Source organism: Ascaphus truei, chromosome 3, assembly GCF_040206685.1.
Source record: "Ascaphus truei isolate aAscTru1 chromosome 3, aAscTru1.hap1, whole genome shotgun sequence".
Taxonomy (NCBI): Eukaryota; Metazoa; Chordata; class Amphibia; order Anura; family Ascaphidae; genus Ascaphus; species Ascaphus truei.
Window position 1 is genome coordinate 32206288 of NC_134485.1, and position 16002 is coordinate 32222289.

Sequence of the window (16002 nt, forward strand, 5' to 3'; positions counted from 1 at the left end):
ATCTGATCCATGGAATGAAATCCGCTGTCAAATTGCTTAATTTTAAAGCCGTCCGGATTCTTCAAAATCCATCTGGATTCTTCAAGATCCGTAGTTGGGTCTCGATCACATGAATTTTAAAGAATACCTTAATGTATTCAACTTAAATCCGAATACGCTGAATGTCTTCACTTTGATATTTACATACTCCTCCCATAGTAATTCTTTTGCCAAATTTGAATTCTGTTTGACAGATTAAAATTCCATTTGACGATTCTAAGTAATAGGGTAAAAAAACCTGAATCTGCCTTTTGGAGACTGACCTGTGGAATGCGGAATTCGGCAGATGAAAGGAACTGCCCAATCTGCGGCGAATTCAAATTCAGGTGAAGATTTTGCCTATCTCTACTCTTTCGCTTTTTTTAATGAACACAATATAGCCCACAGATTCTATTTCCAATATCTTCAAAGTAGCACTTTGTTCTATGACCTAAGATTAAAAACGAGTCAATTTGACCAAAATCAATTTTGAACAGCCTTATTACAATACTGGATGCACTCAAGGAATTATCTTTTTTTACATCTGCCAAGTCGTGATAAACAAAGATGTGAAGCTGCCTTTCATTCAACTGTGGGAGAGAGGCGTGTGAATTAGATTCAGATAATTTGGAGGATGTCCTTTAGAGCGTGGCAATGTCTTCAATTAGCTCAGCAATAAGAGAGATTAAGATTAAAATACTTCACAGGGGGTATCTCACACCATCTAAATTGCATAATTTCTCATGCTCCTGTCAAGTGCAGTGTTGGAGAGGCCATGCAAAAGTGGGACACATACAGTTCATATTTTATTGACATGTCAACAAATATACATTCTATGGGAAAAAGTAAGATTCCTAATCATTTATTTTACCAAAAAATACCCATTCCCCTGGATCTATAGGCATCTCTATTAGGTAGACCCATCCCATAGGTGACCTGACAGATAGGTAAATTGATTAGCCATGTACACCAAAAAAAAAAACTATAGCATGGTGGAAGGAATCTTCCCCATTGCAAACTAAAAATACAGAACAGTATCAATGATATTATGATTATGGAGAAACTGACCAGTTGCCTCATGGATACACAATCTAAATTTAGAATGATGTGTTTTCTTTGGTTCCAATATTTCAATGGAGAAAGGTACTGCTTTTGATACCGAGAATTACCTGAAACATCGTGAAGTTATATCTATAGTAGGATACGTGACAAATAATAATGTACGAAAAACTACTATGTATTTGTTGTAAGAACAGGTACAGCATTGCACACAGGAGCAGACGGATGCCCACCATGGCTCACCGGGAGAAACTCCCCCATCCCCTCTGATATCACACAAGTGGGTAGTGAACAACACCCAAAGGTCCATGGTGGAAACATGTGAAGAAAACTGTACCAGGTAAAAAGGGACCAGGGAGCGAGGAAGGGTCCAGAGGTGGAGAGGGGTCCAGAAGTTGTAGTAGGCTGATGCAGCTTCAGGCAGGCAGACAGGTGGTCAGACCAGCAGAGGTCAAACATGGCGAAAATTGCAGCAAGAGAGGGATCAAAAATAGCAAGGGCGGAACTCCAGCAGTTACAAAATAGCCAGGAATGCAGAAAGGACCTGCAAGGAATAAACCTGCTGCAGCAGCAACGAATATAAAGCAGTGCAGGGTGTAAATAGTCCCAATGCAGGACGTGATTTTGCAGGGCAGCTGCGGCTAAACCTGGAAAAATGGAGAGGATCAAAGGCATTACTTTACAGAAAGGGAGTCAGTCTGGGAAACCCGGCATGGACACGCAGTCGGGACACGACATGTCTATGACAAATTATAAAGGATAACATTTATCTGTGATATTGCCTGCCCCCCTCCCCCTCCTATTTTCCCTTCCTTTATCTCCTTTCTATGTTTTCCTTCCTGTAACTTCTTCAAAAACTTTAAATGCATGGTTTAAAAATCATAGGACAAACCTCTAGGTGGGTGCTGATACAGGCTCACTGAAGGTATCTTGACAATAACAATAATAGTACTGTACTTCTAGTTGTTTTCACAATTGCAAATAGCCTATTCATTTATTGAAATAAAGGTAGACATATAGGGGCTTATTCGATAAGCTACAAGGGCGACATGTTGCACTATAACACAGAAAGCCCCATTAACTTCAATGCGGCTTCCTGTCCGATATTGTTGAAATGGCGATCTTGCAGCTTACGGAATAAGCCTAATTGCTTTGCCAAGGAGGTAATCAAATTCTACTTTGTGCAGTTTTTTTTTAACAAGGGACGAAGACTATTGAAGAAAATGGGATAACTGATACACTAGTATCCAAAGTAAGCACAAGTAGAACAGGAGTTAATATATTTTAATGTAAGTAGCTGAATATCTGCAGAATGTGTTGCAAAAGTCAGCTACAGTATTTTATAACATTCAGGGTTGCTATGCAGAGCCAATTTATGTTATTTAAATTGTTACGCAGAACCAATTTTCTGTGCTGCTGCATGTTTCCAATTACACTGTTTGTCATACACCAAGTTTACCAAAGTTTTCTGATCATTTAGGCATTTTATGTTTCCTTGTGTGTCAGTAATCTGAGATTGTTTATCAAAACCTGTCCTGTTTCCACTGTGACTCAACATTTGTATGACACAGGATGCTATCCAATAATCCTTAAACTTTAACTGGGTATGAAAGAAACATTGAATACTACAGTATGTATTACTGGCACTACAGTATTAATAGTAGTCACTAAAAATACCTTAATAAGCCCCTCTTAGGGCCCAACTTCACCCTTTCAGCCAACATGGTTGAACCCCCCCCCCCCCCACTGTATTATGCTTTAGAGCACCGAGCAATGGCTTTAGCTAAATGCAAATAAATACAAATTGGGGAATAAGCGAACAAAATACTAACCTCAGTGTTTTCCAAACAGGCACTGCAGTCTTTACTCGTCTGGCTCTGCAGCCAGATTAAGCATGAAGCATGGGAACATCACTGGCCCTCCTCCATGAACATCCCTGTCTGAGCTGGATATGCCGTCCTCTGACTGTGTAATAATTGTGTAACAAAAGGTTTCAATACATTCTTGTAATACACTGAAAACATGCATTGTACAGAGCAATTATCACTCCATTATTGCTCTTTGTGTGGATTGGGTGATTAGTATCATGTCTGAATAAAACTTAGAGTACTAGCCCATTTGCCTCTGCCGGTCATTCCTTAGCAAAAGTCCAAATCTGAATAAGCCACAAACACCCCATAATTCTTGGAAGAATAAGTGAGCCAATGTGATGTATTCTGAAATGGAAGGTGTTACCGCCTAAGCTATAATGACCTCCTGGAAGTAAGCTTTATCCATGATAGCTATAGAAACAATAAAAATGGCACATTGTTTAAGTTGATGGGAAAGGGACAGGATCACATTAAGAAATAGTTACTGTTCGTAACACTGATACCAAAGTAGGCTTACCTTCAAATATAACTATAGGTCCTGTCCAAGTCTATAGATTGCCCCCCCCCCCACCTGAATCTCGAGTTGATTCTTAGGTCATATTTTCAGTGATAAACACATTTTTATGTGAATGCCATAGTGGAAAATTGTTCCAGGGCGTTTCAGATGTTTCATGAGAAAATATGGCATCCTCAAACTTTTCTCCACTATCAATGAATGCACGTGCTTGGTCAACTCTTTTAATATTGTCAACATTCCTTCTCATGGGATACGCTCTGAAATAATAATAAAAAAGTGGTTAGAATGGGAATTTGGTACAATCTTCACGCATATCAATTGGCATGTGCAAAAACAAACAGCACTCTACCTCACACGGCCCAAATCGCATCTCATTAGTTTGATGTTGAACTCAGACACTGGAATATCATCCTTGTAATGCAGAATATTCTTAATCACTGTTGCAGATCGTTCATCATTTTCCATGCTGATCTCATTCACCAGCCAAATTGCATCACTGTGATAATACAACGTTCTAAAGATAAAAAAGAGTGCACGGGCATACAGTGTACTATTCACTACGTACTGGATGAAAGGCACATGTGAAAGGAACAACTGTATACAGTAGTGTACTACTTACTCAGTTCTGACCCTGCGGACCATCCTTCAAAGCTTTATCTTCCCTTAAGCATTGTACCTAATGCAGTATAGTGTCACCTGGATGCCCATAATGTTATGGATTACAGGTAGCACATTCTCTGATGTGCCAGGAAATCTTAGCAGGGCAATTTTTTATAACACCTTTTGTCGAAGAGCATGAGCTTACGGTAAATGGCAAGGATGTGAGACCGCAGACAACCTGTGATTAATTTGCTATGCAGGTAGAAAAAGTTAGAAAACTCTGCAAGATTTTTGGGTTATTTCCCTTGTCTCCACACAGATAATAATGACGTATGACAAGGGCAATAAAAGGTTAGCCTAAGGCCAAGTTAGATCAGAACCGAGTGGCGAGCCACATGAGACGAAAGCTATTCGAGACTGACCTGGCAAATATCATAAATACCTAAGTGGTCGTGAGTATGACAGCATACAATGAATAACTAATCTCTGCATAGATAGATATATACAAATATTGGATTGTTAGCATTTTGCTTATTTGTTTCTTATTGTGATTGTATCTCAATAAATATTAATCTTATCTTATACAAACTCTGAGTAACCTCTCTTCATTATATTCTCACAATACCCTAACATAAGGGTGTGGGACCATTTTCTACAGGGTATGAAATTGCGATAAAGTGCTTCTGCTTAGAGCAGAAAATAACATATTGCAAGACGTTACCCGGGAGGAGGGTGTGACCTTCCCCACAATACTTTGCCACAGCAACTGTTAGATTCTCGTTGCTGTTAATCCCTTCTTGTATATTTGCATTATTTTAATACTGGTTTCTTTATTAATTATTTTGATAATAGGCATTCAGTGGAAAATAAATTACATTTGGGTCACACTTGATGTTGCTTTATACAATAATAGAACATCATCAAGGGATGGCAGCTGTCAGGTTTTATTTGGAACACTCTAATATATCATGGGCACAGAGCACTTTTATTTTGGATGCTATTCACTTCTTACTTACAATTATTTTTTGTTTGATGGGGTTTTCTATCTCCAAACACGTGGTACCGCTATGGGCACTAGTTTTGCCCCCTCCTATGCCAACCTTTTCTTAGATTGGTGGGAGTCGGTCCATGTGTTGTAGATGGGAATCCCTTCAGACAATTTATCACGTGCTATAAGAGGTATATTGATGATTTGATTATTATTTGGGAGGGTGATGTGAACACATTATTTTTATTTATAGAATATCTTAATGATAATAATTTTAATCTTCATTCACAATTATGATTTTCACCATATACACTATCTAGATTTGTTTATTTTTATTGACATATCTATGAACATTAGCACAGATGTTTACCGCAAAATTAATTCACCTAACACTTTTTTGCGGGCAGAAAGCTGTCACCCCAAGCCCCTTTTGAAAGGCATTCCCAAGGGGCAATTGATTAATTTAAAAAGGATTTGCTCTAATAATGATGACTTCATTGCGCAATCCAGAGAATTTCCAGGTTTGAGGCAAGAGGTTATTCCACCATGGATGTCAATAGATCTTTTGAGGAAGTAAATAATCTGGACAAAGTTTCATTATTTCAAAAGAAACCAAGGAGGAATTCCTTTTCAGATATCCCTATATTTAGTACACAGTATAACTTACAAATTCAGCAAATCAAAAACATCTTTAAAAAGCATTGGGGTGTACTATCAGCAGACCCAGCTCTAAGAAAGGTCTATATGGATGGCCAACATTTTGTCTTTAAAAAGGCCAAAACTATAAGCAATTATGTTTCCAGAAGTTTCTTTCCTTACATTCAAATCAACGGATAGATTATTACCAAAGGGGAGTCTAAAATCTTTGCACTGCAAATCGTGTAAAAACATGATCTCTAAGCCACAATTTAGTTCTATGTCTACTGGTTGTCAAAACGACATGAAGTCCTTTATCAACTGTAACACCATATTCGTAATTTATGTTTTAAATTGCGGATGTGGGAAACAATATGTGGGACGGACCACCAGAGCCCTTAAGTCCCGTATCATGGAGCACATGCACCTAAAAGGATTTAACCCACCCAGTGTAACAGCATTTTACTATTGGGGTTTGGGTAATATAGATACCTTTTCCTACATGGGATTGAGCACTTTCCCGGGCCCATTAGAGGTGGCAACAGAACAAACATTCTAGACAAACGTGAACTCTATTGGATATTCACGTTAAAAACCACAAGAATCCCTTTAGGTTTGAATTCAGATTGGGAGCTTAGTCCATTCTTACAGTGATTGTACAGGGAGTTCCAGTTCGCAGATATGTGTGTGTGTGTGTGTTGTCACTCCATGTTTTTATATTGATATTTTTCATATCATTAGTATATTTTTAATATGTCCATATAATGCCAATTAACAAACACAGAACATATCATTATTTCTCCCTGGAATTTGTTGATCAGGCTCTCGTTATTCAGTACTAGTGTCAGTTCTGTTATTTACACCTTCATGGACCTGTCAGGAATTATATTATCTCTGTTTAATGAGATTGACATGTCAGATGTGAGTGACTAGCATTGTCTATAAGACAGGATAAAACGATATAATATTTTATAATATATTTTTTATTTATTAGTAATTTGATTATATATCTCAATGGCTGATGATTGTCTTTAGTCCCCTCCTCTCTATAGTCATACACTTATTTGTTAACTTCCCTATTGTATATAATTTAATTTTTTCTTTTTTTTTCTTTAAGTATTTATGAATAAGAGATGTAATATTCAATAGGGTGTATTTGATTTGTACATTTATTTTGTGTCTTCTTTCTCCTTTCATTTTTTTCATCAAGGTTTTTATTATATATGTTGTTCAATTCAATATTGTTTATAACTCCTTATGTCTACTACCGGAGTGAGTGTATTCTTGCTGAATGTTTGCTAATAAAGTTTTTTCCATGTTGATATGACATGCTGATGTCACAGTCCCCTAGTCACTTCGGCACTTCTGGAAGGAGGTGGGAATAGGAGGCAGAACATTGTGTCTCCTAGTAAGGGCTGGCGAGGCACGTTTGTGACTAAAGTTTGTCTGTTGCGATGACGCGCTGACGTCATGGTTCCTGTGCCATTTTGGCGACCCCGGAAGTGGAGGGGATTGGAGACGATGGTGTTCACACCACACATAAATACACTCCGGTAAGTACACTTCTTATTCACCTTGATAAAGAGCTAAGGCTTGAAACGCGTAGGTGTGGGCCTCCTGCCTGTGTATGTTTTTTTATGATCCATTAAATTAGTTTATTTTTCTCCACTTTGATCCGTTTTCATCCTGCATGGAAGTAGTGCTATGTCTTTGTTTCCTGTTTTTGCATCTGATGAGAGGCGGAAGCACACCTGTACCCTAGGACGTGGGATCATCGCCCAAGGATGCTGCACTACATGTGAGTTCTTGAGATACATCTCATATACTATTTATGATATTATACTATATCAATGTATATATGCATGGACACTTTATTGTGTGAACTCCTTACTACAGTGCTAAGTGGGATGTCTCCAGCTTGATTTGATTTCATGTGAGATTTTATCCATTATCATACATTCTGATACCTAAGGGGTACTCCATCAAAGGATTTCATAACCTCTGTGCTGATTAAGTCACTTGCCTACTGTATGTGTTATGAGCATTACACAATGTTTTTGTAATAATTATTTTTGTAAACTAGATAAACATTTGAGTATATACTTAAAGTGGTGGCTTATGTGCTTTTTTAATGATTGCAATGCAAGAGCAATGTTCTTTCAAACTTTCAAACTTTACACTTTAACCACAGGAAAAAAAGACAATGAGTAAAGTGTTTGTAGAGTATCATTGTTCATTTTCTAGGATGAGCTAAACTACCTATTTGGAACTAACATAAAAAGGGCAGAAGAGGACAAATACATCTTTCAAACTCTTAATTGCACTTTTTCCATGCTGCAGTTTAAACTCTTGTAAATACAAGTTTAATAGATTTTCTTAATCTTATGTTTGTTATGTCACACTCACTTATAACCCTAATGAATCAAAATATGTTGTTTTCTTGGTCCCCTGCTTTAACCAATAGGCATATAAATACATTTTTTTTTTAAGTGCAACATTAAACAACATGGATACTTTGATGTCCTAAACAACTTCCAAACTTTAAGTCAAATTGTTACTTACGAATTATATGGCATAAAAAAATAAATTAGTAAAAACCCTCTTTCACATGTTGGACATTAAAAAGGCACACAGTTCTGCTTAATTTCTGTTTTTTTTTTATCATTTATAATTTCCATAGCATCTGTGTCAAGAGAAAACACTTAATTAGCAATTTAATAAATTGTACACTCATAAAGAGGTCAGAAACAGTTAAAAGGTGGCCTACTATACAGTATACTGTACATAGGTGTAATGTCATATGTAACCACAGTGCCGTTTAGCATAATAATACCAAGCACAGATGTTAGTGTATTTGGGTTTGCAAACCACAGTGGGAACCAGGTAGACCCTTGTACAGTAGTTAGAGATTATTTTCACCAAATCTCACTTTCCCCCAAAATTTGTCTGCGGATTTGGTACTTAAAAATCAGAGCGGGAGGAGGAGAGGGAGAGAGAAGTCGAGGGGCAGAAAGGAGGGAGAGAGCCGCAAATATCTGCAGCTGCGAAGGAACATCATATTCGGGGTCAATTTGAATGTTGGTGAAAGATTCCCCTAAGTCTACTAATAATGACATCAAATTAGTATGCTTTTGGCTAAATATTGCCAGTGAAACATGGTGTGTGCCCTATTTATAGTCAGAGCATTAGGCAAATCTATCGATTTTTATAGAATTTTGCAAATTAGAATATCAAATGAAATTGAAATTCAGATTGACCTAATGCATGGTGAATTGTCTGCGAACTCTGACTGGGAGTTTTGCATGATACAAAACCTCCAGGAAAAAGTTCAAACATCTCTAGAAAAAAGTCAAAAGATTAAGCCATTGATCTCTTTGGTACTGGTGGGGCCAAAAATGCAATGCAGGTTTCTACAGCGCTGAAAAGGTTCGAAGGTGGGAGTAGCAGAAACATGATGACAGGCGAGGAAGTCATTTTTTAAATGTGATAATAATCAAAATTCATATGCTCTTTGAATGTGAGGAATAGTGTTGTGGGCCTAATTGCACCTAACCATTCCGAGGACAAACTAATACCGAATCAGTCTACAATAGGGCTGTGTTCTGGAAATCTTCATGCCATTAATGTACGTAAACAAGTACCTGAACTAGACAGAATGAACAGAACATCACAATTTCGAGAGCACTAGAAAAAATCTAACAGTCAAACTGGAATCTACAAGATCATAAGCATTTCATACATTTTAATCTCTTCCACAGAAAACAGAAGATTATATAGTGGCTCAGGCTTTTTCAGCAGAAGAGTAATGCTTGGTAAAATCTCAAAGAACATGCAAACCAGCTGAAAAAGATAATCAGTACAAAGTGAAATCCTTATGTTTTGCCTGTCAATGATCAAAATAGACACAAAGAGAACCAATTGTATCAGGGTACACAGGGTATGTTTCCGGTGATGCTAACTTCTTTCTGTTGTGGTTCAATAATTTTCTCTGGCATAAGCTGCAATGTTTAATTTCTTCCTTGAGAATTAATCACTTCCAGTTACAGACACAAGAGTTGATACTTCCCATTATGATACTGTGCAGAACATCTCCTACCCCAAATTCTCTAATAAATACAACACTTTCTAGGGTTGGGCGCTAAAAAAAAAAAACTCCTATAATAACCATGTCAATAGTTTTATTGCGATAATGATATATATCTTGATAAATATTTGTTCAAATAGAAGTCGGAAAATATTCTAGTAAATCTAAACATCAGGTTTGCAAGGGGGACATCGTTTGGGAGAGTCTGAAGCAGGGGTCCAGATCTGAAGATGAGCAGGAACAGAGGAGGAAGCTGGATACAGGACACAGGACACTGGGTGCAGGATACAACCGGATACTGGACACAGGTATAGCAGGCTTGGAGTAGGATTAAGTAAGGACTGGAGAAAGGCAGACTAAAGGAAATAACTTTTGTATTCACTAAGGCATAAATACAAGAAAAGATAAATAGGGCGTAGTAAATAGGGGCAGTAAACATGGGTACAAATGCTAGAAATTGCGACAAACAAAACATGTTCCAGCCAGGTAGAGATTTAGTTAGCAAGAAAGAAAGTTGAGAAGCCCAGAGTTCTATGATTTGTATCTTCTTATAGGCCAATGAGGTCAGGTGATGAGTGAGCACAGCTGAAAACCAATCAGCTGCCAGGAATGCAGCAGTCCCAGTGATTGGTTCCTGATACTAAATAGAATGTGTTATCAAACACAATCTGCATTTTAATCAGGCTATCTGTCATTTTAAGAAACAATCAGGCATCTAATCAGGTACAGGTTGTTCTTAAAAATGTTAAAAGGGTTTTTGTGTATAATGATATTTGTATAGGGGGCAATATGTTTGCATCAATTTACATCACAAGTTAAATAGAAGAGGCCTCTTTCTGCATGGATGTGCCAGGGCTGCCGACAGGGGGAGGGAGGGAATTGGGTCTAGTGTTGAAAGCACGGTGGGAGGGATATGTATTTACTATTTCCCAATCCCGTTGTCAAGTACTCCCTATGATGCCTGCAGTTGTTTGAATCATGGATTATAGGGTGTCCTGTAGCATGTTGTTCAGAACGACACAGGTGCTATGTCTCCCTTTGTCTTGAATGTGCTGCAGTAATTTCAGCCACAACTTCAAATGCAGTTTATGGTGTCTTAGCTCGTTGAGCAGACAGTGCAGGAACTTGAGTTGCATATGATGCATCCCATCTGACATTGCTTTCTGCCCGAACCTCCACAAGGTTCAAGATGACAACATCATCTTGAGGGCACACTATTGGCTCTTGTACCTGGAGCCCCACTCAAAGTTCTCTGTGCGAAATAAGAATATGGCAACGTACTGTAATTTAACATTTGCACTTAACATGAAACCTGTTAAGGCCCACTTGACTCTAAGTGACATTTTCTATGGCTCATTATAAATGATCTTTAAACTATTTAAATATTCCCAGTAGGCCGATTAAGAGCATTAAGCATACTCTTGGCTCTACTCCATAACTATACTGTATATTATCTTAAGTGGTGCCCGTTCAGCCTCACTTTCTCCAACCTTAGCTTTGATGTCCTAATTAGAACTGTGTATCACTCACGCTATGTTATTGTGCCTGATGGAAAGTATTTTGATGAATGTTCCCTCAAGTGCAATTGCATCAATGTTGTGTTTAGACCTGAGAAGTCCTATTAAAGGGTATTGGAATTTAGATACAATCGTGACAAAATGGGCCAATGACATAATATAATATGAATTGTTTTTTTGTGTTGCATGGAGAGTGTATGCAGCTTTTTAGGGAGAAGGAGTGGCTCAGTGAGTAAAGACACTGACTGACACTGAGATTGCTGCAGGGGAGCATGGTTCAATTCCCGGTGTCGGCTCCTTGTGAGCTTGGGCAAGTCGCTTTATCCCCCTGTGCCTCAGGCACCAAAAACATAGATTGTAAGCTCTACGGGGCAGGGACCTGTGCCAGCAAAATGTCTCTGTAAAAGCACTGCTTACAATTAGCAGCGCTATACAAGAACATGCTATTATTATTATTTACATAGATTTTTTTGCAAGCATTTCTGCCCTGTAGAACTTATAATATATATTTTGGTTCCTGAGGCACAAGGAGATAAAGTGACTTGCACAAAGTCACAAAGAGCTGATACTTGGATTTGAACTAGGGTCCAAACTCAGTGTTATTGTTTGCAGAGTTAAAGCTTTTGCTCACTAAGCCCCTTCTTGAGGCCTATTATAAAGCAATGTAACTCTAACTACAAAAAATATTTTTGGTGATATTGCTTGATCTTTGTGAAAGTGAGATTGCACTGATGCAGCCATAATGGGCATATATAACCATTGTGCTTAAAACACAAGCAATACATAGACATGCTGTTCAGATTAAGATACTCTAATAATGAATTATACATTTTATTCCACTGGGATACTACTCGATCCACTTTCGTAACCCCCCTCCAGCCCATAGATGGCATCTGGTTACAGAATGGTGCTCAATCTGTCTCAGTAGCCATCATCTGTTGTGCTCTTGAAGGACCTCCTCCTGTCCCAGCTGCATGCCTGCGTGACTCCACTATCTTCTCCTTAACTTTACATTTTATTTCAGAGAACCTTTTTGTGCAGTTCTTGAAAAGTCTTCACTGCCAGGTTGGAGGTATATCGGTCATATTTGCTCCCACAGGTGGCTCTTCTCTGAACTTTTGGTCCTTGTTGATATATGGATGAACAGTCTGTCATAATGATTTCTGAAATGATCCATGAGCACCTCATTTTTTCTCTGCAGTAAATCTGAGGTTGCGTACTCCCGCTACATGCCAACATAGGCACCAATTCATCTACAGATGCAGCGGCCGTTATTCGAACATTTCACGTGTTGTATAACTCGGAATACCCATGTCATGGCGCGTGATTTCTTCCAACCTTACCGCCTTAAGACGCGAGTGCAGAAAATGGCATTTTAGTGTTCTGGTTTTTAAACACCTGAAATTTACACACTAGCACAATATTGTACACATTACAATTAATTAATTGCTGCCACGGATACGCGAAGAATTGCAAAGAAATAGAAACCATGAAATTCAAACAAAGCAATCGTGATAAATATGTGTGCCAGAGCACACGAAAAGGCTCCATGAAATGTTCGAAGAACGGCCGCTGCATCTATAGTTGTGTCCCTTACTTCTGATATCTCTCTAACTGCCCCTCTTCCACCAACCCCCTCCTTGGCTACCCTACCTCTAGCCTAGCATGAGCCCCTCTACACCTCTCTTACCTCCTCCCTCAATCAACCATGGCCACTCCTGAATTGACTATGCTTACCTCTCTCTCCACCTCTCCTCTCTCCCCTTCACTATCCATCACCCCTCACTCCACTACTCTAACTCCACCACTTTTCCCACAATTCCTCACACCACTTCTCTCTCCAGTGAATCCTCATTCCACTCCTCTGCACCATGCCACTCCAACACCCACTTCTCGAATGCCCACTTCACTGACACACACTCGAAGTCCTCCCGTCCTCTGTTTCACTCACGCGCCAAACATACCCACAAAAAAAAGAGTAATACTGTAACAAACACAATACAAGAAATATCACACCGAAGACAAGAAAAGTATAAAGCAAAATAGAAGAACAGAAGCAAAGACAATCAGAACTCGCTAACAATTCGAACCAAAAAATCACTACATCTAAACCCCAAGTTACGTCTGTCTCCCAACCCGCAGTTCTCACACACGCTGCTTAAAATGACTGATTAATATACTGTACTATAGCTGATGTGTGATCTCACAACATTGTGTTAATTCCACTTATAATCAAAACAAACTAAAACTAGCATGGATTGTAGCAGATGTGATTTGTGCTGTAGAATAACGACAAATTCTAATTTTGATTCCGTGACTTATTGCCTTGTCAAACCATGTGCTTTGACAAAGAGAGCATACAGTAATAGCTTCTAGAATAGGTCCCATCTTTGTTAATTGGCAATGTTTACAACTACCAAATCCAGTTAGAACTAAGAAAATAACCATTTACATGAGGAGTTTTTAACTACTCTATAGAAAACGTGTTGCTATCGGATTACAATATAATTGAAACTGAAAAAACTACCCATATATATCCTTTAGTGTAGCTATTTTTATATGTGCTTCACCTGTCCGCCATGTGTGCCCTGTTACAAAACTCCACATTTTGAAAGCAACTGTTCAAATATAAAACATGATGTGAAGAATAATCTTATTTTCTTCCCGTCTTGATTTTTATCAAGGGGTGATGGTACTGTATGTTTCAAAGTAGTAAACAGGATATCAAACCATCTGCTGTTTATTGTTCAGTAATTTACACAAAGTTAATCCACATTGTTGAGAGGGTGATTTTTTTTTATAGGGGAGCTTTTTGTTTGTTTTTAAGGCAAAATCTGATCTACTTAAAATTACTATTAAGGTTTCAAATGACCAGTTACTGTATCCAGTTTTCACTTATTAATTATTGCATTGTCTTAAATGTTTTCATCACTAAACAAAAGTTACAAATGTACAGGAGTGGCAAAGACTGTAAAGCATTTTTTTCTAATTATATTGGTATATAACAAAATTATTTCCTAGTAATCAAATTCACAAACAGGAAAAAGATAAAAGCAAGTATTTTGACTATTACAAAATGTGTACAAGTTAAGGCTAAAGCACCACAGGGAAAGTCGGTTGAAACTCCTATGATGAAGTAGCTTATGCTATGAAACGTGCGTTGGATGTATTTAGTATCAGCCCCTACGGTTATATCTCTGCCATATACCCTTGCTGAGGTGTAGAGAGACTTGCTCTGAACTTTCTTGTGACGTCAATCCACTTTGCGGCAAGGATTGCCTTATGGCAAGGCGCGAATCGGCCGCAAAACTACGTGGACTTTCCGTAGAGACGATCCTGACGGCGGTTCCAGCGGGCACGGTGCAAAGACGTTCTTGCAGACTTCGTAGAGCCAGACTAAGCCAGCCAGTGACGGCCTAAAAACGACGGACGATCAGCGTTACCTCACCCATCTTGGTGACACGGCGGTTGCTGAGGTTCTACGGTTCCTGTGCGTCTGGTGATGCCGGGTAACATGTTAACCTAAGTGCACGATATGCCTACTTTTGTCTTCACTGATGTACGCAGATATCATACCTTTTAATATATATTAATTGATTTGAACTTACTTCACCATTTGCGTCTGCGCTTGTTTTCTTTTGGTTGAAACTCCTGTTTGATTTATCATGATGTTGTAGATGCACTGATCCGTAAACATCAAACTTCATTAATGTGGGCTTAATATCGCACTTTATTAAAAAAAAAAAAATACAATTGCTATTCAGCAACATTGTGGTAATAATTTCCCGGGTGCGATTTTGGGTCAAAATCGCAATAATATTTATATCACAGGCTTGTGTCATTTCAATTATGACAGAAGCCTATGATAGAAATAACATGAACCCATGTAATACCTATAGTTACCAACGTATACCACAGGAATCATAGGGGTGAAGTGAAAATATTTAAAAAATACACAACCTAACCCTGTTGCCCCCTTTAGTGCCTAACTACATAACCCATACAACCACCACCCCTCCCTTGCCAAGAAGCCGAACCACGCTCCCTGGGGAAACTGCCCCTTTAACCCACCCCCATCAAATCTACCCACCCAACAAACATACCACCTCTAGACTAATGTCCCATATCCCTCTTAGCTAAATGTGTGCACAACCTAATTGGAGGTATCCAGAGGTGTATCCAACAATTCTGCGGTACCAATGGAGGTACCTTCCGGTGTTGACGACCATGTGGCGGAAGCGAACAAAGATAAAGATCCCACCTCTACGCAGCGATAGGATGTCAACGCCTTTCCAGTGCGGGATCTGGATATGCTCCAGGATCCTGATCGACTTGCCGGAAGTGATGCCGAACTGCGAGCGACTGCTGGAGTGGATGAGAAGCCTTCGATCCCCGCACCGGTGAGTACCGCTGTCCCTTACGTTTAACGGACTGTGTTCATTCGGTCCATGTACGAACGCAGGGTTAGCCTGAAAGAGGCCCAAAAGGACGACGACATCTGGTGTGCATAGATGCCCAACCCCTGCATTTCTGGCCCAGTTACTGGACTATTTGCAGGACCACAGGCCCACGCCAGCCCCTACACCTCACGTGGTTCCAAGCACATTAGTGTCGGGTCCGGGTAATATAGCCTTACGAGACACTGACCGGGACTTGGACAATTTCAAGGCTCCTTTACCTTCGACCAGTACGTCTGGTCTCCAGGTGTCATG

At 39.0% G+C, this 16002-nt stretch overlaps 1 long non-coding RNA gene across 1 annotated transcript; it reads left to right on the plus strand.

Moving 5' to 3' along the window:
* The first annotated feature begins 209 nt into the window (after window positions 1-209).
* Window positions 210-4561, plus strand: LOC142490899 (uncharacterized). The gene is made up of 3 exons (XR_012800136.1): window positions 210-365; window positions 1275-1417; window positions 2929-4561. It is a non-coding gene; the product is annotated as an uncharacterized LOC142490899 (long non-coding RNA).
* Window positions 4562-16002: the final 11441 nt, after the last annotated feature.